Here is a 25,264-nt window from a genome sequence, read left to right on the forward strand (position 1 = left end):
ACCAAGAAGCTGCATCTTTACCTCCCAGCCCTGTGGAGGCTGATGCACAGACTGTGGACAAAGACCCATCTGCCGAACTGCGTCTTCAGGTCCAGGAGCTGACCAAAAGTATGGCTGCATTTGTCAAAACTGTGCAGTCCCTGCAGGCGTCATCCAAGGAGAAGATCCAGCTGGCCTCCAGTCCAGAGGATGTCCCGTGGCTACGGAAGAAGAGGATCCCACCACGCCGAGGGAGAGACAATGATCGCTATGACCTGGACGGATATCCCAACTGTCGTCGCTGCTACAAGGCAGACCACATCGCAAGATTCTGCTACCCTGGGGCAGAGGGCCAACCCCCAGGAGTCGGACCACAAGGCCCAAAGAACTGGCGAGCCAAGTATGTCGGAGGGCGACCGGTCCTCCCAGTGGTGATTGACGGCATCCCCATGAAGGCTGACAACTATGCCATATATCCTTTACAAGCGATATTGGGCTGACTCTGAACTTACTCGTGACCCAAGTGATGAACTGACAGTAGTTGCCAGCAATGGTAATAATAAATAATAATCTTTATATAGCGCTAACATATTCCGCAGCGCTTTACAGTTTGCACACATTTTCATCACTGTCCCCGATGGGGGCTCACAATCTAAATTCCCTATCAGTATGTCTTTGGAAGTGTGGGAGGAAACCGGAGTACCCGGAGGAAACCCACACAAACACGGGGAGAACATACAAACTCGTTGCAGATGTTGTCCTTGGTGGGATTCGAACCCAGGACCCCAGCGCTGCAAGGCTGCAGCGCTAACCACTGAGCCACCATGCTGCCCGGTAAGTCTTTGCCGCAAGTAGGATGTAAAGAGATTACCATTAAAGTGGGGTGAGTAGAGTTAAAATCTCAAGGTCTGATAGTTGTAGACATTGATCGACGAGAATGTAACCTAATGAGGACCTTAGGTACTAATGTGATTGAAAATTGTCTTGCCGAGGTTATTGTTTTGTTGCAACAGGTGGCTGAGACTGCTGGTTCCAGTGAACAACGAGTCCTGCAGAAGGAGATCAAGGCCCTGATGCAAAGACAGCAGGTAGAACTCTCTGGCAGAGAAATTGGCAGCGTCAGAGTGAGTGATTCTTTCGCCATTGCGATACCCCCCAGATGTGAAATGTTAATTTGGTGTCGGGCAGCCATAGGCCTCAGAGGAAAAGATTACCAAGCATTGGTAGAGCCAGTGTACTTTGATAGCCGGCCCACTGTCCTGACAGGCAGAGGTGTAGTTGATGTCCGCAAAGGGAAAGTACCTGTACGCCTCTTGAATTGTGGGGAGGAGGAGGCCACAATACCTCGGTATGCCAGTTGCTAAGCTGCTTACTGTCTGTAACAATGCAATACAGGCAGCAGAGCCCTTGGTCTCATCCGACCAGCCCTTGGTCTCATCCGACCAGGTGGAGGACAATGGCTCTGTAAAGCAGCTAGAGGAGTGGTGTCAGCAGCTGCATGTGGGAACTGACTCCATCCCTTCATACCAAAAGTGTGGGGTTTACCGAGTGACTCAGGAGTATGAGCGGGTATTCAGTAAACACCCACTAGATTTTAGGCAGGCAAAACGGGTTCAACATCATATCCCCACTGGAGATCATCCACCCATTAAAGAAAGGTACCGGCCTATACCCCTAACACAATATCAATGTGCCAAAAGTATGTTGCGGGAAACGAAGGAGGCTGGGGTGCTCAGAGACAGTTGTAGCCCCTGGGCAGCCCCAATAGTCTTTGTGAAAAAGAAAGATGGTACCATGAGAATGTGTGTTGATTACTGAAAAATTAACAGCATTACACATAAGGATGCCTACCCATTACCCAGAATTGAGGAGTCATTAGCTGCACTTAAAACTGCTAACTATTTTTCCACCATAGATCTCACTAGTGGGTATTGGCAGGTTCCCGTGGCAGAGGCAGACAAGGAGAAAACAGCGTTTACTACACCAATGGGTCTCTGCGAGTTCAACTACATGCCGTTCGGGCTCTGCACCGCCCCAGGGACATTTCAACGGCTAATGGAATGCTGTCTTGGACACAAAAACTTCGAGACAGTTCTGTTATACCTTGATGATGTCATTGTTTTCTCCAAGACTTATGAAGACCATCTGAAGCACCTGGCTGAGGTGTTTGAAGCCTTGTCCAACTTTGGTCTGAAAGTGAAGCCTTCCAAATGCCACCTCCTGAAGCCCAAGGTACAGTACCTCGGTCATGTAGTGAGTGCAGAAGGTGTGGCACCAGATCCTGACAAAGTCACAGTCATCCGGCACTGGCAGAAGCCCAGCAACCTCCATGAAGTACGTCAATTCCTCGGGTTGGTAGGCTACTACCGAAGGTTCATCAAAGGCTTCACTGAAATAGCCACGCCTATGCAAAATCTTCTGGTGGGCCAGCCCAAGAAGGCCAGGAAGAAGAGTCCTACATTTGAATGGAATGAGGAACTGGAGAGGTCTTTCACTCGACTGAAGATGGCTCTCACAGGAGATGAAGTTCTGGCCTACCCAGATTATGACCAACCATTTGTTCTGTATACTGATGCCAGCAACGTGGGACTGGGAGCAGTACTGTCACAAGTACAGAATGGCAAAGAAAGATTGATCTCCTACGCCAGCAGGAAGCTTTGTCCCTCTGAAAGGAACCCTGACAACTACAGTTCCTTCAAACTGGAGTTCCTCGCCATAGTCTGGGTTGTGACTGAATGATTCAAGCATTACCTAGCTTCAGCCAAGTTTACCATCTTCACGGACAACAACCCATTGACTCACTTGGAAACTGCCAAGCTAGATGCACTGGAGCAGCGATGGATGGCCCGGCTGTCTAACTATGAATTTACCATCAAGTACCAAGCGGGGCACAAGAATGCCAATGCTGATGCGCTGTCCAGAATGCCCAATCTGCCAGATGCAGGAGAAGACCCTGAGGCACTCGAAGAAATAGAGTTACCTGCCTTCCACCTGCCAATTGAGGCCCAATGTGCCCAAGGATTGAGAAACAGAGGGTCTATCATGAAAGAGGCCACCCTAAATCCATTGCCTCATCTGGACTGTGCAGAGAAGCAGGATAGCGACCCCGCAGTCCACCTTGTAAAGGAGCTACTGTCACAAGCTGACTCACGCCCAGGTCCAGATGCTCCTGAAGAAACGCAGCAGTTGTGGAAGGAAAGAGGCAGGCTGTTCATCTATGAAGGGAAGCTGTACTGGAGGAGTATCAACGCCCGCACTCATGAGTTGGTCTGGCAAGTGATAGTCCCAAAGAGGGAGGCATCAATAGTCTTGGAAGCATACCACAATGGAGCTGGACACTTCGGATGGAAGAAGTTTAAGGCCTTGCTCCGGGAGAGATTCTACTGGGCTGGTATGAGGAAAGCCATTGAAAATTGGTGCCGGGAGTGTGGACAATGCAACCTGCGCAGGAAGGACCGTAACAGCCAGCGAGCTCCTTTGCAGCCAATAATAACTAAACAGCCACTCGAGTTGGTCGCCCTGGACCATGTGAAGCTGGTTCCAAGCCGTTCAGGCTACATTTATGCTCTTACCATCGTTGACCACTACTCGAGATTCCTGGTAGTCGTACCTGTCAAGGATCAAACAGCCAGGACAGCAGCCAGAGCATTCCAACAGCACTTTTGTCGACCACACTGATATCCCGAGGGAGTGCTTACAGATCAAGGTCCAGCCTTTGAGGCAGAAGTGTTCCAGGAATTCTGTAATTTGTACGGTTGCAAGAAGATCAGGACAACACTATACCATCCACAGACCAATGGCATGTGTGAAAAGATGAATCAGGTGGTGATCGATCTACTGAAGACCTTGCCTTTGGAGGAGAGGAATCTGTGGCCAGAGAAGTTGCCAGATCTGGTCGACCTCTACAATCACATTTCTGTGAATTCCACCAACTGCACTCCAGCCTACCTAATGAGAGCGAGGCCTGGCAAGCTGCCTATTGATTTGGATATGGGAGTCCTGATACCTGAGGTAACATCACCAGATGCTGACTGGGATACGGAGCGGCAGAACAGTACCGTAGAGTACAAGAGTGTGTAGAAAAGAGTAGCTCAGGCGAGACAAAAACAGAAAAGAACTACAATCAACATGCACCTGCAGTTCCCTTGTCACCAGGAGAACAAGTCTTAAAGAGGGAAAGAAGGATGCATAAATTGGATGACCAATGGGAAGCTGAACCCTACACCGTCTTACCATCAAACTTCGACAACACTAAAGTGTGCCTTATCAGTAAGGATGGAGGAGAAACCTCATCAGCAGTATCGAGGGATCATCTGAAACTGTGCCCTGACCAACTAAAGGACAGAATGGAAGAACAAAACAACCTTCAGCCCATAGAGGAAGAAAAAAAGGTCAGCACTGTACTTGGAGAATTCCCTGCAAATTGGACTAGAGCAAATAATGCCATACTGGTGCCAGTTTTGACCTTTCCCCAACTGGTAGTGCAAGAAGTTACTCATGACCACCCTGAAAACCAGCATGTACAAGCAGTGGATGCTACACCAGCAGTGGAACAAGAGAATTCTCACCCTGCCAGTGGTGAATTTGTCATGCCCACAGTGTGTAGAAGTGGTCCTAGGAAATCTAGTATTCCTGTGCTACGCAGAAGCACCAGTATTGTAGCCAGTACAGCACACACTACACCAGTAGTTAACACAAGGCATCCAGTAAGTTCCCCAACAACACCAGTGCTATGTAGGTCTGTCCGTAGTACCCAAGGTATTCCACCCTTAAGGTTCCGCAAATAGATAAGTTTTGTAATTGTTAAAATGTAAATATGCAACTGTTGAAGTTTATGTGCCTACAGAGACTCTGCAAGAAACTTTTTGAAGATCTTATTTTGTTTTGATGGACGATTGGACCACAGGACTATGTGTGGTCAGAACTCTACTTGTAAATAGTTCACCATCTTGCTCAGGAATTGCACCATGGACATTGACGCATGGACTAATCATCATTAGGACTATTTTTCAGCTTTGGTTTTTGTAATTTTTCATTTTTTTAAAAATCTTGTTATATCTATAATTGTTTATACGTTTACATGTTTTCCCTTCAGTCCAGGAGTACTGACTTGCACTAGGGGGGAATGTGGCATCCCCAGGAGTATGGTCGACACAGTGGCATTACCTTCCTCCTAGGGAGTGTGATGTCGTGCTTGGAAGCAATAAAGGATCACTCTGACAGTTAATCACAACACACAACACAGTTCTCATTCCAGCCCAGCAGAGGGAGCTCTGAACCCAAAACTGGGGGAAGAGCTGCTCTCTGAGGTCCAGGAAGGGGAAATTAGGAGTTTGTATGAGGAGGGCAATGTGTGTGGACATGAGGAGAAGAGCTGGGGGATTAAGCAGAGAGTTCAGGCTCATTCCCAGTTATAGCGCATTATATGGAGTCCGGTATCCAAGGCTGTATGGACACTGATGGTCCTGCAACAGAAACCGGAGGAATAGGAAGCTGTAAATGCTCTATTCCACATAAGACTCGGAGGCACAACAGCGACGTGTGAGGCAGAAGAGAAAGGCTACAGCTGTCTGTCATACGAGGGAGTTCTAAAGAGAATAAGCAAGTGGAACTTCAGTGTAACACAGTACTGCAAGTACCTAAAACTAAGCGCTAGGAAGGAGACTACACAACCCATCTGCCTAGAGAGATTCCTAAGTTGCTTCCAGGCTAGCCAGCTCCTGTGCCATCTGTAATCTGGACCCTGGACTGCATTTGCCAAGCAAAGTAAAGGTAAAGAAACTGCACCCTGTTGTGTCCTTGCCTTCTTCCTGCAAACTCTCCAGCACTGCTACATCTCTGTGCCAAACACTACACCCTCTTCCTCAACACCTACCCTCTTCATCTGCTCTGGCATGGCACTACAGCCCTGACTGTAGAGGGCCACCCCATCTTTGCTGCACCCCACCATCTGTCCCAAAGGATCTGTCTGCAGCGTCGGCTTAACACCTTCATTGCCGAACACCACAAGTGGCGTCACAAATCATTCACTCATAAACTTTATTCCATCACTTCATCCCTTTTACATGGGTGACCAGGGCCACGAACCGGTTCACCGCTGCTGTGACATTCCCCTCTGAGAGACCAGCCTGGTACCGAGTACCCAACAGCCCTGGGAGGGCGACCCACATGGCTGTTCTGCCATGCGCTAGTATAGGCTATACTTGCTATGTGTGAATGGTGATGGATGTATGATTCTGGTGACTGACTCATTTGAAACTCCTTCCCTCTGATATTACGCATGGTGATATGGTATTAGTTTAGCAGTCAGCGCCAATCAGAGGCAAGCCTTAAGCCACTGTGCACACCGCACCGCTATGCTAGCGTCCGATATCGTGCTTGCTATCTGGCTTTGTCGTCGAGCAGCAGTGTCCTACGTCGCGCTGCAGTTGCAGCCCTTCTTCGCGTTCGCAGCAGCGATGCCACAAACACGGTAGGTCTAGAGGGACGCAGCTTCTCTGTCTTGGGTCCTGCTCCTGTGACCAGATACCGAGTGTGCATTTACCTGAAGCCTGTGTCACTAACAGGTTCAGCATTTTGTATGCTATCTGAAGCCTGTGTCAATAACAGGTTCAGTGTTTTGTATGTTTTTGTTGCGGCACCTCTGTGTGTGAACAGAGCCTGCTCTGCGCACTTCGGGTGACGTTGAACCCATGTGTATCATACCGCCATATTGCTCCTCTGTCATCACGCAGGTTGTTACACCTACTGCGCGGTGGACCCTGAGCAGCGAACGCACTTTATTATTTATTTTTATTTAGTGTGTTCCACCGTTCCTAACATTATACTAGCGCCAGGGTCTGGCTAGTGATGGCAGAACAGCAGCAACTCTTACAGTGTATTCGGCAGCTTGAGGGCCGGCTGGCCACTCTTGAGAGGGCTCTCTCAGCTGCACAATCCACCGAAGCTGCTGTAAAGGCAATCACAGACGCAGTTTCCCGTATGTCCACGTCCTCCCCCGCGCTGACAGTTACCCGCCTCCCGTTGCCTGATAAATTTTATGGCGATGGCGCCTCCTGTAGGGGTTTCATCAGCCAGTGCTCCATTCAGCTGGAATTACTGGCTGCGCGATTCCCTACGCAACGGGCCAAGGTGTGGTTTATTGTTTCCCTGCTGTCGGGCAAAGCGTTGGTGTGGGCTACGCCACTATGGAAGCGTGGTGACCCAGAAGTCCGGACCGCTGCTCACTTTCTAACAGCTATTAAGCAGGTCTTCCTCGGTCCACAGGTCACGCACGATACCTCTCTTCAGCTTCTTGCTTTGACTCAGGGTGCTCTCTCGGTTAGTCAGTATGCCGTCCGTTTTCGGACACTTGCTTCCGAGTTGGAGTGGTCCGATAAAGCCCTCATCTCTGTGTTTTGGAGAGGTTTGGTGGAGCACATTAAAGATGCTCTTTCCACTAGAGACGTTCCTGCCAGTTTGGAAGAACTGATTGCCATTTCCACCCGCATTGACCTCTGTTTTTTGGAGCGCGGTATGGAGCGTGCTCAATCCAAACGGAAGGTTACTCCGGCTCCCAATTTTTTTGAGCCTCTGGAACTACCCGAGCCAGAGGTTCCACCCCCAGAGCCCATGGAGGTGTCTCGCACCGTTCTCCAGGCGTGTCTGGCACAAGACTCCAGTCGTGGTCTTATTTGTCAACACGCGGTGTCTCAAAACAACAGTGCCCCGCAAAGGCCAAATTCTGTACCGCCGGGTAAGGCCCTTGTTCCTCCCCACCTTCGGCCAAAGGTTCTTGCCTGGGCACACTCATCCTGGAGAGGTGGTCACTGTGGCTATATGCAGACCACAAAACTCCTGGCAGGGTCTTACTGGTGGCCGCACAGGGCTCAGGATGTTAAAAAATATATTCGGGCCTGCGCCTTTTGTGCTCGGAATAGCTTCCTTAAGCGAAGATCGGAGACGCCTGCCGACACACGGTGGCGTTCCACTTTAACTTCCGCTCCCGCTGTCTCCCACGGGCCCCTTTTCAGACCTGGCGATCTTGCCACCCCTGAGGCCTTCCACATGTCCCGGGCCTCTCTGTCATCTACCGGGACATCAGACTTGCCTGCGGACGAGTCTGAGGCCTTATACCTCTTACGGGCACAAGTAGGTGGATCGTAAGGCTCAGGGAGGGGGTGCCCTAGGAGGGGGGTAATGTTAGGAGTCGGATTTCTGCGTTTACTCAGCAGGGATACAGATCCTCACATTCTGCACTCTCCTCCTATATTTCCACTGCAGAAGAGATTGCCTTGCAGCAAATCTCTCCTGAGGCTAAGTCCTTCTGTCCTCTTACTGGGCATGCTCATGGAACACATGGCTGTTCCGCCATGCGCTAGTATAGGCTATACTTGCTATGTGTGAATGGTGATGGATGTATGATTCTGGTGACTGACTCATTTGAAACCCCTTCCCTCTGATATTATGCATGGTGATAGGGTATTAGTTTAGCAGTCTGCGCCAGTCAGTGGCAAGCCTTAAGCTACTGTGCACACCGCACCGCTATGCTAGCTTCTGACATTGCGCTTGCTATCTGGCTTTGTCGTCGAGCGGCAGTGTCCTACGCTGTGCTGCAGTTGCAGCCCTTCTTGGCGTTCGCAGCAGCGACGCCGCACACATGGTAGGTCTAGAGGGACGCAGCTTCTCTGTCTTGGGTCCTGCTCCTGTGACCAGATACCGTGTGTGACCAGATACCTGATGGCATTGGCATGTCGAGAACCGGGTAACGACCGTGGCAAATGGCCGTCGCTTACCGGGCCCTCGACGTGCCAATTGGCATGGAAGGGGAGATTTTTCGGAGGGTGAGGGCACGGGCGCACCCCCCCCCCACACACACACACAAACACATTTCAGGGCCCCCTCTTCTCGCTGGCACTTTGTTAGTGGAGAATATCATTCATTTTGCCTAAAACAAAAGTAAAACGCCACATTAAATCGTAAACCACTAAAGCAACGTGGAAAAAAAGCACGCCATTGTTTTCTGGGTGAAATTCTCTATTCGATTGACATATCACACGCCAGGGGGAAAATGTTTCGCACCCCCCGCTCCCTGTCAAAATGGCCGACGTTTTCATCTTTTTGCTGGGTAGCTCCGCAGCCTAAGCGCACAGTGACGAGCCACTTTGGGGGATGAAAACCGAGGGAATTCCCAAGATTTCAAGACCCGTTTCGCCCGGCTGCGACTTGCGGTTCCGGAGAACCTAGGCCCTGGCTCTGAGGACCACCACTCCCGTGCCGTAAGCGCCAGACATTACTCGCTCCCAGGGTGGACTGCTGAGAGTCTCCTCTACGAAAAAGACACCAAAACTGGGTTGCTGTGACTTGTGGTTCAAGAGAAACAGACCCAGAACTGCGAGCTCCCCCCCACGTTCCATCCAAAGGATAGTATCGAGATCCCGGTAACATACGTGGTATAGCCACGTTTCTTACCCAGACCTCGACTTGCCTGATGGCATTGGCATGTCGAGAACCGGGTAACAACCGTGGCAAATGGCCGTCACTTACCGGGCCCTCGACGTGCCAATTGGCATGGAAGGGGAGATTTTTCGGAGGGTGAAGGCACGGGAGCACCCCCCCCCACACACACACACACAAACACATTTCAGGGCCCCCTCTTCTCGCTGGCACTTTGTTAGTGGAGAATATCATTCATTTTGCCTAAAACAAAAGTAAAACGCCACATTAAATCGAAAACCACTAACGCAACGTGGAAAAAAAACACGCCATTGTTTTCTGGGTGAAATTCTAGAAGCCGATCAGGGGACCCCGAAAGCGCAAAAAGAACCAGCCCTCATAAAGTATGATCTGCCTGGATCAGCTTTCTGGGGCCTCAGACCCCACAACTCCCGAGGGGAAGGTGCCAGCATCGCCAAATTTTGCACACACGTTCTTCAGACTGCTACCTAAAAGGGGCTACCTCAAGGGGGCCCCTGAACACAGAGGAATTGGCAATCAGGGGGTCATAGCGTGCTCCCCCCGGCTAAAATCATCATCTGTCTACATGCTATAAAGGGTAAAAAAATTCCAGGGGAGTACTTCACGGCCCCAGGACCTTTTATCAAGCCCAGAGCAGGTCCTAAGCTTTCCAACGCCACCTCGTGCGCCCCACTAGCATGCCCAGAAGCCGATCAGGGGACCCCGAAAGCGCAAAAAGAACCAGCCCTCCTAAAGTATGATCTGCCTGGATCAGCCTTCTGGGGCCTCAGACCCCACAACTCCCGAGGGGAAGGTGCCAGCAACCCCAAATTTTGCACACACGTTCTTCAGACTGCTACCTAAAATTGGGTACCTCAATGGGACCCCTGAACACAGACAAATTGGCAATCAGGTGGTCATAGCGTGCTCCCCCCGGCTAAAATCATCATCTGTCTACATGCTATAAAGGGTAAAAAAATTCCAGGGGAGTACTTCACGGCCCCAGGACCTGTTATCAAGCCCAGAGCAGGTCCTAAGCTTTCCAACGCCACCTCGTGCGCCCCGCTAGCATGCCCAGAAGCCGATCAGGGGACCCCGAAAGCGCAAAAAGAACCAGCCCTCATAAAGAATGATCTGCCTGGATCAGCTTTCTGGGGCCTCAGACCCCACAACTCCCGAGGGGAAGGTGCCAGCAACCCCAAATTTTGCACACACGTTCTTCAGACTGCTACCTAAAATGGGGTACCTCAATGGGTCCCCTGAACACAGAGAAATTGGCAATCAGGGGGTCATAGCGTGCTCCCCCTGGCTAAAATCATCATCTGTCTACATGATATAAAGGGTAAAAAAATTCCAGGGGAGTACTTCACGGCCCCAGGACCTGATATCAAGCCCAGAGCAGGTCCTAAGCTTTCCAACGCCACCTCGTGCGCCCCGCTAGCATGCCCAGAAGCCGATCAGGGGACCCCGAAAGCTCAAAAAGAACCGCCCTCCTAAAGAATGATCTGCCTGGATCGGCTTTCTGGGGCCTCAGACCCCACAACTCCCGAGGGGAAGGTTCCAGCAACCCCAAATTTTGCACACACGTTCTTCAGACTGCTACCTTAAAGGGGATACCTCAATGGGGCCCCTGAACACAGAGAAATTGGCAATCAGGGGGTCATAGCGTGCTCCCCCCGGCTAAAATCATCATCTGTCTACATGCTATAAAGGGTAAAAAAATTCCAGGGGAGTACTTCACGGCCCCAGGACCTGTTATCAAGCCCAGAGCAGGTCCTAAGCTTTCCAACGCCACCTCGTGCGCCCCACTAGCATGCCCAGAAGCCGATCAGGGGACCCCGAAAGCTCAAAAAGAACCAGCCCTCCTAAAGAATGATCTGCCTGGATCAGCTTTCTGGGGCCTCAGACCCCACAACTCCCGAGGGGAAGGTGCCAGCAACCCCAAATTTTTCACACACGTTCTTCAGACTGCTACCTAAAAGGGGCTACCTCAATGGGGCCCCTGAACACAGAGGAATTGGCAATCAGGGGGTCATAGCGTGCTCCCCCCCGGCTAAAATCATCATCTGTCTACATGCTATAAAGGGTAAAAAAAATTCCAGGGGAGTACTTCACGGCCCCAGGACCTGTTATCAAGCCCAGAGCAGGTCCTAAGCTTTCCAACGCCACCTCGTGCGCCCCGCTAGCATGCCCAGAAGCCGATCAGGGGACCCCGAAAGCTCAAAAAGAACCAGCCCTCCTAAAGAATGATCTGCCTGGATCAGCTTTCTGGGGCCTCAGACCCCACAACTCCCGAGGGGAAGGTGCCAGCAACCCCAAATTTTGCACACACGTTCTTCAGACTGCTACCTAAAAGGGGCTACCTCAATGGGGCCCCTGAACACAGAGGAATTGGCAATCAGTGGGTCATAGCGTGCTCCCCCGGCTAAAATCATCATCTGTCTACATGCTATAAAGGGTAAAAAAATTCCAGGGGAGTACTTCACGGCCCCAGGACCTGTTATCAAGCCCAGAGCAGGTCCTAAGTTTTCCAACGCCACCTCGTGCGCCCCGCTAGCATGCCCAGAAGCCAATCAGGGGACCCCGAAAGCTCAAAAAGAACCAGCCCTCCTAAAGAATGATCTGCCTGGATCAGCTTTCTGGGGCCTCAGACCCCACAACTCCCGAGGAGAAGGTGCCAGCAACCCCAAATTTTGCACACACGTTCTTCAGACTGCTACCTAAAAGGGGATACCTCAATGGGGCCCCTGAACACAGAGAAATTGGCAATCAGGGGGTCATAGCGTGCTCCCCCCGGCTAAAATCATCATCTGTCTACATACTATAAAGGGTAAAAAAATTCCAGGGGAGTACTTCACGGCCCCAGGACCTATTATCAAGCCCAGAGCAGGTCCTAAGCTTTCCTACGCCACCTCGTGCGCCCCGCTAGCATGCCCAGAAGCCGATCAGGGGACCCCGAAAGCTCAAAAAGAACAAGCCCTCCTAAAGAATGATCTGCCTGGATCAGCTTTCAGGGGCCTCAGACCCCACAACTCCCGAGGGGAAGGTGCCAGCAACCCCAAATTTTGCACACACGTTCTTCAGACTGCTACCTAAAAGGGACTACCTCAATGGGGCCCCTGAACACAGAGGAATTGGCAATCAGGGGGTCATAGCTTGCTCGCCCCGGCTAAAATCATCATCTGTCTACATGCTATAAAGGGTAAAAAAATTCCAGGGGAGTACTTCACGGCCCCAGGACCTGTAATCAAGCCCAGAGCAGGTCCTAAGCTTTCCAACGCCACCTCGTGCGCCCCGCTAGCATGCCCAGAAGCCGATCAGGGGACCCCGAAAGCGCAAAAAGAACCAGCCCTCCTAAAGTATGATCTGCCTGGATCAGCTTTCTGGGGCCTCAGACCCCACAACTCCCGAGGGGAAGGTGCCAGCAACCCCAAATTTTGCACACACGTTCTTCAGACTGCTACCTAAAAGGGGCTACCTCAATGGGGCCCCTGAACACAGAGGAATTGGCAATCAGGGGGTCATAGCGTGCTCTCCCCGGCTAAAATCATCATCTGTCTACATGCTATAAAGGGCAAAAAAATTCCAGGGGAGTACTTCACGGCCCCAGGACCTGTTATCAAGCCCAGAGCAGGTCCTAAGCTTTCCAACGCCACCTCGTGCGCCCCGCTAGCATGCCCAGAAGCCGATCAGGGGACCCCGAAAGCTCAAAAAGAACCAGCCCTCCTAAAGAATGATCTGCCTGGATCAGCTTTCTGGGGCCTCAGACCCCACAACTCCCGAGGGGAAGGTGCCAGCAACCCCAAATTTTGCACACACGTTCTTCAGACTGCTACCTAAAAGGGGCTACCTCAATGGGGCCCCTGAACACAGAGGAATTGGCAATCAGGGGGTCATAGCGTGCTCCCCCCGGCTAAAATCATCATCTGTCTACATGCTATAAAGGGTAAAAAAATTCCAGGGGAGTACTTCACGACCCCAGGACCTGTTATCAAGCCCAGAGCAGGTCCTAAGCTTTCCAACGCCACCTCGTGCGCCCCGCTAGCATGCCCAGAAGCCGATCAGGGGACCCCGAAAGCTCAAAAAGAACCAGCCCTCCTAAAGAATGATCTGCCTGGATCAGCTTTCTGGGGCCTCAGACCCCACAACTCCCGAGGGGAAGGTGCCAGCAACCCCAAATTTTGCACACACGTTCTTCAGACTGCTACCTAAAAGGGGCTACCTCAATGGGGCCCCTGAACACAGAGGAATTGGCAATCAGGGGGTCATAGCGTGCTCCCCCCGGCTAAAATCATCATCTGTCTACATGCTATAAAGGGTAAAAAAATTCCAGGGGAGTACTTCACGGCCCCAGGACCTGATGTCAAGCCCAGAGCAGGTCCTAAGCTTTCCAACGCCACCTCGTGCGCCCCGCTTGCATGCCCAGAAGCCGATCAGGGGACCCCGAAAGCTCAAAAAGAACCAGCCCTCCTAAAGAATGATCTGCCTGGATCAGCTTTCTGGGGCCTCAGACCCCACAACTCCCGAGGGGAAGGTGCCAGCAACCCCAAATTTTGCACACACGTTCTTCAGACTGCTACCTAAAAGGGGATACTTCAATGGGGCCCCTGAACACAGAGAAATTGGCAATCAGGGGGTCATAGCGTGCTCCCTCCGGCTAAAATCATCATCTGTCTACATGCTATAAAGGGTAAAAAAAATTCCAGGGGAGTACTTCACGGCCCCAGGACCTGTTATCAAGCCCAGAGCAGGTCCTAAGCTTTCCAACGCCACCTCGTGCGCCCCGCTAGCATGCCCAGAAGCCGATCAGGGGACCCCGAAAGCGCAAAAAGAACCAGCCCTCCTAAGGTATGATCTGCCTGGATCAGCTTTCTGGGGCCTCAGACCCCACAACTCCCGAGGGGAAGGTGCCAGCAACCCCAAATTTTGCACACACGTTCTTCAGACTGCTACCTAAAAGGGGCTACCTCACTGGGGCCCCTGAACACAGAGGAATTGGCAATCAGGGGGTCATAGCGTGCTTCCCCCGGCTAAAATCATCATCTGTCTACCTGCTATAAAGGGTAAAAAAATTCCAGGGGAGTACTTCACGGCCCCAGGACCTGTTATCAAGCCCAGAGCAGGTCCTAAGCTTTCCAACGCCACCTCGTGCGCCCCGCTAGCATGCCCAGAAGCCGATCAGGGGACCCCGAAAGCTCAAAAAGAACCAGCCCTCCTAAAGAATGATCTGCCTGGATCAGCTTTCTGGGGCCTCAGACCCCACAACTCCCGAGGGGAAGGTGCCAGCAACCCCAAATTTTGCACACACGTTCTTCAGACTGCTACCTAAAAGAGGCTACCTCAATGGGGCCCCTGAACACAGAGGAATTGGCAATCAGGGGGTCATAGCGTGCTCCCCCCCGGCTAAAATCATCATCTGTCTACATGCTATAAAGGGTAAAAAAATTCCAGGGGAGTACTTCATGGCCCCAGGACCTGTTAACAAGCCCAGAGCAGGTCCTAAGCTTTCCAACGCCACCTCGTGCGCCCCGCTAGCATGCCCAGAAGCCGATCAGGGGACACCGAAAGCTCAAAAAGAACCAGCCCTCCTAAAGAATGATCTGCCTGGATCAGCTTTCTGGGGCCTCAGACCCCACAACTCCCGAGGGGAAGGTGCCAGCAACCCCAAATTTTGCACACACGTTCTTCAGACTGCTACCTAAAAGGGGCTACCTCAATGGGGCCACTGAACACAGAGGAATTGGCAATCAGGGGGTCATAGCGTGCTCCCCCCGGCTAAAATCATCATCTGTCTACATGCTATAAAGGGTAAAAAAATTCCAGGGGAGTACTTCACGGCCCCAGGACCTGTTATCAAGCCCAGAGCATGTCCTAAGCTTTCCAACGCCACCTCGTTCGCCCCACTAGCATGCCCAGAAGCCGATCAGGGGACCCCGAAAGCTCAAAAAGAACCAGCCCTCCTAAAGAATGATCTGCCTGGATCAGCTTTCTGGGGCCTCAGACCCCACAACTCCCGAGGGGAAGGTGCCAGCAACCCCAAATTTTGCACACACGTTCTTCAGACTGCTCCCTAAAAGCGGCTACCTCAATGGGGCCCCTGTACACAGAGGAATTGGCAATCAGGGGGTCATAGCGTGCTCCCCCCCGGCTAAAATCATCATCTGTCTACATGCTATAAAGGGTAAAAAAAATTCCAGGGGAGTACTTCACGGCCCCAGGATCTGTTATCAAGCCCAGAGCAGGTCCTAAGCTTTCCAACGCCACCTCGTGCGCCCCGCTAGCATGCCCAGAAGCCGATCAGGGGACCCCGAAAGCTCAAAAAGAACCAGCCCTCCTAAAGAAAGATCTGCCTGGATCAGCTTTCTGGGGCCTCAGACCCCACAACTCCCGAGGGGAAGGTGCCAGCAACCCCAAATTTTGCAGACACATTCTTCAGACTGCTACCTAAAAGGGGCTACCTCAATGGGGCCCCTGAACACAGAGGAATTGGCAATCAGGGGGTCATAGCGTGCTCCCCCCCGGCTAAAATCATCATCTGTCTACATGCTATAAAGGGTAAAAAAATTCCAGGGGAGTACTTCACGGCCCCAGGACCTGTTATCAAGCCCAGAGCAGGTCCTAAGCTTTCCAACGCCACCTTGTGCGCCCCGCTAGCATGCCCAGAAGCCGATCAGGGGACCCCGAAAGCTCAAAAAGAACCAGCCCTCCTAAAGAATGATCTGCCTGGATCAGCTTTCTGGGGCCTCAGACCCCACAACTCCCGAGGGGAAGGTGCCAGCAACCCCAAATTTTGCACACACGTTCTTCAGACTGCTACCTACCTAAAAGGGGCTACCTCAATGGGGCCCCTGAACACAGAGGAATTGGCAATCAGGGGGTCATAGCGTGCTCCCCCCGGCTAAAATCATCATCTGTCTACATGCTATAAAGGGTAAAAAAATTCCAGGGGAGTACTTCACGGCCCCAGGACCTGTTATGAAGCCCAGAGCAGGTCCTAAGCTTTCCAACGCCACCTCGGGCGCCCCGTTAGCATGCCCAGAAGCCGATCAGAGGACCCCGAAAGCGCAAAAAGAACCAGCCCTCCTAAAGAATGATCTGTCTGTATCAGCTTTCTGGGGCCTCAGACCCCACAACTCCCGAGGGGAAGGTGCCAGCAACCCCAAATTTTCCACACACGTTCTTCAGACTGCTACCTAAAAGGGGCTACTTCAATGGGGCCCCTGAACACAGAGGAATTGGCAATCAGGGGGTCATAGCGTGCTCCCCCCGGCTAAAATCATCATCTGTCTACATGCGTCAGACATTACTCACTCCCAGGGTGGACTGCTGAGAGTCTCCTCTACGAAAAAGACACCAAAACTGGGTTGCTGTGACTTGTGGTACAAGAGAAACAGACCCAGAACCGCGAGCTCCCCCCCACGTTCCATCCAAAGGATAGTATCGAGATCCCGGTAACACACGTGGTATAGCCACGTTTCCTACCCAGACCTCGACTTGCCTGATGGCATTAGCATGTCGAGAACCGGGTAACGACCGTGGCAAATGGCCGTCGCTTACCGGGCCCTCGACGTGCCAATTGGCATGGAAGAGGAGATTTTTCGGAGGGTGAGGGCACGGGCGCACCCCCCCCCCCCACACACACACACAAACACATTTCAGGGCCCCCTCTTCTCGCTGGCACTTTGTTAGTGGAGAATATCATTCATTTTGCCTAAAACAAAAGTAAAACGCCACATTAAATCGAAAACCACTAACGCAACGTGGAAAAAAAGCACGCCATTGTTTTTTGGGTGAAATTCTCTATTCGATTGACATATCACACGCCAGGGGGAAAATGTTTCGCACCCCCAGCTCCCTGTCAAAATGGCCGACGTTTTCATCTTTTTGCTGGTTAGCTCCGCAGCCTAAGCGCACAGTGACGAGCCACTTTGGGGGATGAAAACCGAGGGAATTCCCCAGATTTCAAGACCCGTTTCGCCCGGCTGCGACTTGCGGTTCCGGAGAACCTAGGCCCTGGCTCTGAGGACCACCACTCCCGTGCCGTAAGCGCCAGACATTACTCGCTCCCAGGGTGGACTGCTGAGAGTCTCCTCTACGAAAAAGACACCAAAACTGGGTTGCTGTGACTTGTGGTTCAAGAGAAACAGACCCAGAACCGCGAGCTCCCCCCCACGTTCCATCCAAAGGATAGTATCGAGATCCCGGTAAGATACGTGGTATAGCCACGTTTCTTACCCAGACCTCGACTTGCCTGATGGCATTGGCATGTCGAGAACCGGGTAAGGACCGTGGCAAATGGCCGTCGCTTACCGGGCCCTCGACGTGCCAATTGGCATGGAAGGGGAGATTTTTCGGAGGGTGAGGGCACGGGCGCACCCCCCACACACACACACACACAAACACATTTCAGGGCCCCCTCTTCTCGCTGGCACTTTGTTAGTGGAGAATATCATTCATTTTGCCTAAAACAAAAGTAAAACGCCACATTAAATCGAAAACCACTAACGCAACGTGGAAAAAAACACGCCATTGTTTTCTGGGTGAAATTCTAGAAGCCGATCAGGGGACCCCGAAAGCGCAAAAAGAACCAGCCCTCATAAAGTATGATCTGCCTGGATCAGCTTTCTGGGGCCTCAGACCCCACAACTCCCGAGGGGAAGGTGCCAGCATCGCTAAATTTTGCACACACGTTCTTCAGACTGCTACCTAAAAGGGGATACCTCAATGGGGCCCCTGAACACAGAGGAATTGGCAATCAGGGGGTCATAGCGTGCTCCCCCCGGCTAAAATCATCATCTGTCTACATGCTATAAAGGGTAAAAAAATTCCAGGGGAGTACTTCACGGCCCCAGGACCTGTTATCAAGCCCAGAGCAGGTCCTAAGCTTTCCAACGGCACCTCGTGCGCCCCGCTAGCATGCCCAGAAGCCGATCAGGGGACCCCGAAAGCGCAAAAAGAACCAGCCCTCCTAAAGTATGATCTGTCTGGATCAGCTTTCTGGGGCCTCAGACCCCACAACTCCCGAGGGGAAGGTGCCAGCAACCCCAAATTTTGCACACACGTTCTTCAGACTGCTACCTAAAATGGGGTACCTCAATGGGGCCCCTGAACACAGAGAAATTGGCAATCAGGGGGTCATAGCGTGCTCCCCCCGGCTAAAATCATCATCTGTCTACATGCTATAAAGGGTAAAAAAATTCCAGGGGAGTACTTCACGGCCCCAGGACCTGTTATCATGCCCAGAGCAGGTCCTAAGCTTTCCAACGCCACCTCGTGCGCCCCGCTAGCATGCCCAGAAGCCGATCAGGAGACCCCGAAAGCGCAAAAAGAACCAGCCCTCATAAAGAATGATCTGCCTGGATCAGCTTTCTGGGGCCTCAGACCCCACAACTCCCGAGGGGAAGGTGCCAGCAACCCCAAATTTTGCATACACGTTCTTCAGACTGCTACCTAAAATGGGGTACCTCAATGGGGCACCTGAACACAGAGAAATTGGCAATCAGGGGGTCATAGCGTGCTCCCCCCGGCTAAAATCATCATCTGTCTACATGCTATAAAGGGTAAAAAAATTCCAGGGCAGTACTTCACGGCCCCAGGACCTGTTATCAAGCCCAGAGCAGGTCCTAAGCTTTCCAACGCCACCTCGTGCGCCCCGCTAGCATGCCCAGAAGCCGATCAGGGGACCCCGAAAGCTCAAAAAGAACCAGCCCTCCTAAAGAATGATCTGCCTGGATCAGCTTTTTGGGGCCTCAGACCCCACAACGCCCGAGGGGAAGGTGCCAGCAACCCCAAATTTTGGACACACGTTCTTCAGACTGCTACCTAAAAGGGAATACCTCAATGGGGCCCCTGAACACAGAGAAATTGGCAATCAGGGGGTCATAGCGTGCTCCCCCCGGCTAAAATCATCATCTGTCTACATGCTATAAAGGGTAAAAAAATTCCAGGGGAGTACTTCACGGCCCCAGGACCTGTTATCAAGCCCAGAGCAGGTCCTAAGCTTTCCAACGCCACCTCGTGCGCCCCGCTAGCATGCCCAGAAGCCAATCAGGGGACCCCGAAAGCTCAAAAAGAACCAGCCCTCCTAAAGAATGATCTGTCTGGATCAGCTTTCTGGGGCCTCAGACCCCACAACTCCCGAGGGGAAGGTGCCAGCAACCCCAAATTTTGCACACACGTTCTACAGACTGCTACCTAAAAGGGGCTACCTCAATGGGGCCCCTGAACACAGAGGAATTGGCAATCAGGGGGTCATAGCGTGCTCCCCCCCGGCTAAAATCATCATCTGTCTACATGCTATAAAGGGTAAAAAAATTCCAGGGGAGTACTTCATGGCCCCAGGACCTGTTATCAATCCCAGAGCAGGTCCTAAGCTTTCCAACGCCACCTCGTGCGCCCCGCTAGCATGCCCAGAAGCCGATCAGGGGACCCCGAAAGCTCAAAAAGAACCAGCCCTCCTAAAGAATGATCTGCCTGGATCAGCTTTCTGGGGACTCAGACCCCACAACTCCCGAGGGAAAGGTGCCAGCAACCCCAAATTTTGCACACACGTTCTTCAGACTGCTACCTAAAAGGGGCTACCTCAATGGGGCCCCTGAACACAGAGGAATTGGCAATCAGGGGGTCATAGCGTGCTCCCCCCGGCTAAAATCATCATCTGTCTACATGCTATAAAGGGTAAAAAAATTCCAGGGGAGTACTTCACGACCCCAGGATCTGTTATGAAGCCCAGAGCAGGTCCTAAGCTTTCCAACGCCACCTCGTGCGCCCCGCTAGCATGCCCAGAAGCCGATCAGGGGACCCCGAAAGCTCAAAAAGAACCAGCCCTCCTAAAGAATGATCTGCCTGGATCAGCTTTCTGGGGCCTCAGACCCCACAACTCCCGAGGGGAAGGTGCCAGCAACCCCAAATTTTGCACACACATTCTTCAGACTGCTACCTAAAAGGGGCTACCTCAATGGGGCCCCTGAACACAGAGGAATTGGCAATCAGGGGGTCATAGCGTGCTCCCCACCGGCTAAAATCATCATCTGTCTACATGCTATAAAGGGTAAAAAAATTCCAGGGGAGTACTTCACGGCCCCAGGACCTGTTATCAAGCCCAGAGCAGGTCCTAAGCTTTCCAACGCCACCTCGTGCGCCCCGCTAGCATGCCCAGAAGCCGATCAGGGGACCCCGAAAGCTCAAAAAGAACCAGCCCTCCTAAAGAATGATCTGCCTGGATCAGCTTTCTGGGGCCTCAGACCCCACAACTCCCGAGGGGAAGGTGCCAGCAACCCCAAATTTTGCACACACGTTCTTCAGACTGCTACCTAAAAGGGGCTACCTCAATGGGGCCCCTGAACACAGAGGAATTGGCAATCAGGGGGTCATAGCGTGCTCCCCCCGGCTAAAATCATCATCTGTCTACATGCGCCAGACATTACTCACTCCCAGGGTGGACTGCTGAGAGTCTCCTCTACGAAAAAGACACCAAAACTGGGTTGCTGTGACTTGTGGTTCAAGAGAAACAGACCCAGAACCGCGAGCTCCCCCCCACGTTCCATCCAAAGGATAGTATCGAGATCCCGGTAACACACGTGGTATAGCCACATTTCCTACCCAGACCTCGACTTGCCTGATGGCATTAGCATGTCGAGAACCGGGTAACGACCGTGGCAAATGGCCGTCGCTTACCGGGCCCTCGACGTGCCAATTGGCATGGAAGGGGAGATTTTTCGGAGGGTGAGGGCACGGGCGCACCCCCCCCCCACACACACACACACAAACACATTTCAGGGCCCCCTCTTCTCGCTGGCACTTTGTTAGTGGAGAATATCATTCATTTTGCCTAAAACAAAAGTAAAACGCCACATTAAATCGAAAACCACTAACGCAACGTGGAAAAAAAGCACGCCATTGTTTTCTGGGTGAAATTCTCTATTCGATTGACATATCACACGCCAGGGGGAAAATGTTTCGCACCCCCCGCTCCCTGTCAAAATGGCCGACGTTTTCATCTTTTTGCTGGTTAGCTCCGCAGCCTAAGCGCACAGTGACGAGCCACTTTGGGGGATGAAAACCGAGGGAATTCCCCAGATTTCAAGACCCGTTTCGCCCGGCTGCGACTTGCGGTTCCGGAGAACCTAGGCCCTGGCTCTGAGGACCACCACTCCCGTGCCGTAAGCGCCAGACATTACTCGCTCCCAGGGTGGACTGCTGAGAGTCTCCTCTACGAAAAAGACACCAAAACTGGGTTGCTGTGACTTGTGGTTCAAGAGAAACAGACCCAGAACCGCGAGCTCCCCCCCACGTTCCATCCAAAGGATAGTATCGAGATCCCGGTAACATACGTGGTATAGCCACGTTTCTTACCCAGACCTCGACTTGCCTGATGGCATTGGCATGTCGAGAACCGGGTAACGACCGTGGCAAATGGCCGTCGCTTACCGGGCCCTCGACGTGCCAATTGGCATGGAAGGGGAGATTTTTCGGAGGGTGAGGGCACGGGCGCACCCCCCCCCACACACACACACACACAAACACATTTCAGGGCCCCCTCTTCTCGCTGGCACTTTGTTAGTGGAGAATATCATTCATTTTGCGTAAAACGCCACATTAAATCGAAAACCACTAACGCAACGTGGAAAAAAAACACGCCATTGTTTTCGGAGTGAAATTCTAGAAGCCGATCAGGGGACCCCGAAAGCGCAAAAAGAACCAGCCCTCATAAAGTATGATCTGCCTGGATCAGCTTTCTGGGGCCTCAGACCACACAACTCCCGAGGGGAAGGTGCCAGCATCGCTAAATTTTGCACACACGTTCTTCAGACTGATACCTAAGAGGGGCTACCTCAATGGGGCCCCTGAACACAGAGGAATTGGCAATCAGGGGGTCATAGCGTGCTCCCCCCGGCTAAAATCATCATCTGTCTACATGCTATAAAGGGTAAAAAAATTCCAGGGGAGTACTTCACGGCCCCAGGACCTGTTATCAAGCCCAGAGCAGGTCCTAAGCTTTCCAACGCCACCTCGTGCGCCCCGCTAGCATGCCCAGAAGCCGATCAGGAGACCCCGAAAGCGCAAAAAGAACCAGCCCTCATAAAGAATGATCTGCCTGGATCAGCTTTCTGGGGCCTCAGACCCCACAACTCCCGAGGGGAAGGTGCCAGCAACCCCAAATTTTGCATACACGTTCTTCAGACTGCTACCTAAAATGGGGTACCTCAATGGGTCCCCTGAACACAGAGAAATTGGCAATCAGGGGGTCATAGCGTGCTCCCCCCGGCTAAAATCATCATCTGTCTACATGCTATAAAGGGTAAAAAAATTCCAGGGGAGTACTTCACGGCCCCAGGACCTGTTATCAAGCCCAGAGCAGGTCCTAAGCTTTCCAACGCCACCTCGTGCGCCCCGCTAGCATGCCCAGAAGCCGATCAGGGGACCCCGAAAGCTCAAAAAGAACCAGCCCTCCTAAAGAATGATCTGCCTGGATCAGCTTTCTGGGGCCTCAGACCCCACAACTCCCGAGGGGAAGGTGCCAGCAACCCCAAATTTTGCACACACGTTCTTCAGACTGCTACCTAAAAGGGGCTACCTCAATGGGGCCCCTGAACACAGAGGAATTGGCAATCAGGGGGTCATAGCGTGCTCCCCCCGGCTAAAATCATCATCTGTCTACATGATATAAAGGGTAAAAAAATTCCAGGGGAGTACTTCACGGCCCCAGAACCTGTTATCAAGCCCAGAGCAGGTCCTAAGCTTTCCAACGCCACCACGTGCGCCCCGCTAGCATGCCCAGAAGCCGATCAGGGGACCCCGAAAGCTCAAAAAGAACCAGCCCTCCTAAAGAATGATCTGCCTAGATCAGCTTTCTGGGGCCTCAGACCCCACAACTCCCGAGTGGAAGGTGCCAGCAACCCCAAATTTTGCACACACGTTCTTCAGACTGCTACCTAAAAGTGGATACCTCAATGGGGCCCCTGAACACAGAGAAATTGGCAATCAGGGGGTCATAGCGTGCTCCCCCCGGCTAAAATCATCATCTGTCTACATGCTATAAAGGGTAAAAAAATTCCAGGGGAGTACTTCACGGCCCCAGGACCTGTTATCAACCCCAGAGCAGGTCCTAAGCTTTCCAACGCCACCTCGTGCGCCCCGCTAGCATGCCCAGAAGCCGATCAGGGGACCCCGAAAGCTCAAAAAGAACCAGCCCTCCTAAAGAATGATCTGCCTGGATCAGTTTTCTGGGGACTCAGACCCCACAACTCCCGAGGGGAAGGTGCCAGCAACCCCAAATTTTGCACACACGTTCTTCAGACTGCTACCTAAAAGGGGCTACCTCAATGGGGCCCCTGAACACAGAGGAATTGGCAATCAGGGGGTCATAGCGTGCTCCCCCCCGGCTAAAATCATCATCTGTCTACATGCTATAAAGGGTAAAAAAATTCCAGGGGAGTACTTCACGGCCCCAGGATCTGTTATGAAGCCCAGAGCAGGTCCTAAGCTTTCCAACGCCACCTCGTGCGCCCCGCTAGCATGCCCAGAAGCCGATCAGGGGACCCCGAAAGCTCAAAAAGAACCAGCCCTCCTAAAGAATGATCTGCCTGGATCAGCTTTCTGGGGCCTCAGACCCCACAACTCCCGAGGGGAAGGTGCCAGCAACCCCAAATTTTGCACACACATTCTTCAGACTGCTACCTAAAAGGGGCTACCTCAATGGGGCCCCTGAACACAGAGGAATTGGCAATCAGGGGGTCATAGCGTGCTCCCCACCGGCTAAAATCATCATCTGTCTACATGCTATAAAGGGTAAAAAAATTCCAGGGGAGTACTTCACGGCCCCAGGACCTGTTACAAAGCCCAGAGCAGGTCCTAAGCTTTCCAACGCCACCTCGTGCGCCCCGCTAGCATGCCCAGAAGCCGATCAGAGGACCCCGAAAGCGCAAAAAGAACCAGCCCTCCTAAAGAATGAACTGCCTGGATCAGCTTTCTGGGGCCTCAGACCCCACAACTCCCGAGGGGAAGGTGCCAGCAACCCCAAATTTTGCACACACCTTCTTCAGACTGCTACCTAAAAGGGGCTACCTCAATGGGGCCCCTGAACACAGAGGAATTGGCAATCAGGGGGTCATAGCGTGCTCCCCCCGGCTAAAATCATCATCTGTCTACATGCTATAAAGGGTAAAAAAATTCCAGGGGAGTACTTCACGGCCCCAGGACCTGTTATCAAGCCCAGAGCAGGTCCTAAGCTTTCCAACGCCACCTCGTGCGCCCCGCTAGCATGCCCAGAAGCCGATCAGGGGACCCCGAAAGCGCAAAAAGAACCAGCCCTCCTAATGTATGATCTGCCTGGATCAGCTTTCTGGGGCCTCAGACCCCACAACTCCCGAGGGGAAGGTGCCAGCAACCCCAAATTTTGCACACACGTTCTTCAGACTGCTACCTAAAAGGGGCTACCTCAATGGGGCCCCTGAACACAGAGGAATTGGCAATCAGGGGGTCATAGCGTGCTCCCCCCGGCTAAAATCATCATCTGTCTACCTGCTATAAAGGGTAAAAAAATTCCAGGGGAGTACTTCACGGCCCCAGGACCTGTTATCAAGCCCAGAGCAGGTCCTAAGCTTTCCAACGCCACCTCGTGCGCCCCGCTAGCATGCCCAGAAGCCGATCAGGGGACCCCGAAAGCTCAAAAAGAACCAGCCCTCCTAAAGAATGATCTGCCTGGATCAGCTTTCTGGGGCCTCAGACCCCACAACTCCCGAGGGGAAGGTGCCAGCAACCCCAAATTTTGCAGACACGTTCTTCAGACTGCTACCTAAAAGGGCTACCTCAAGGGGGCCCCTGAACACAGAGGAATTGGCAATCAGGG

Source organism: Dendrobates tinctorius, unplaced genomic scaffold (assembly GCF_039654945.1).
Source record: "Dendrobates tinctorius isolate UK_male_01 unplaced genomic scaffold, ASM3965494v1 ptg000486l, whole genome shotgun sequence".
NCBI lineage: Eukaryota > Metazoa > Chordata > Amphibia > Anura > Dendrobatidae > Dendrobates > Dendrobates tinctorius.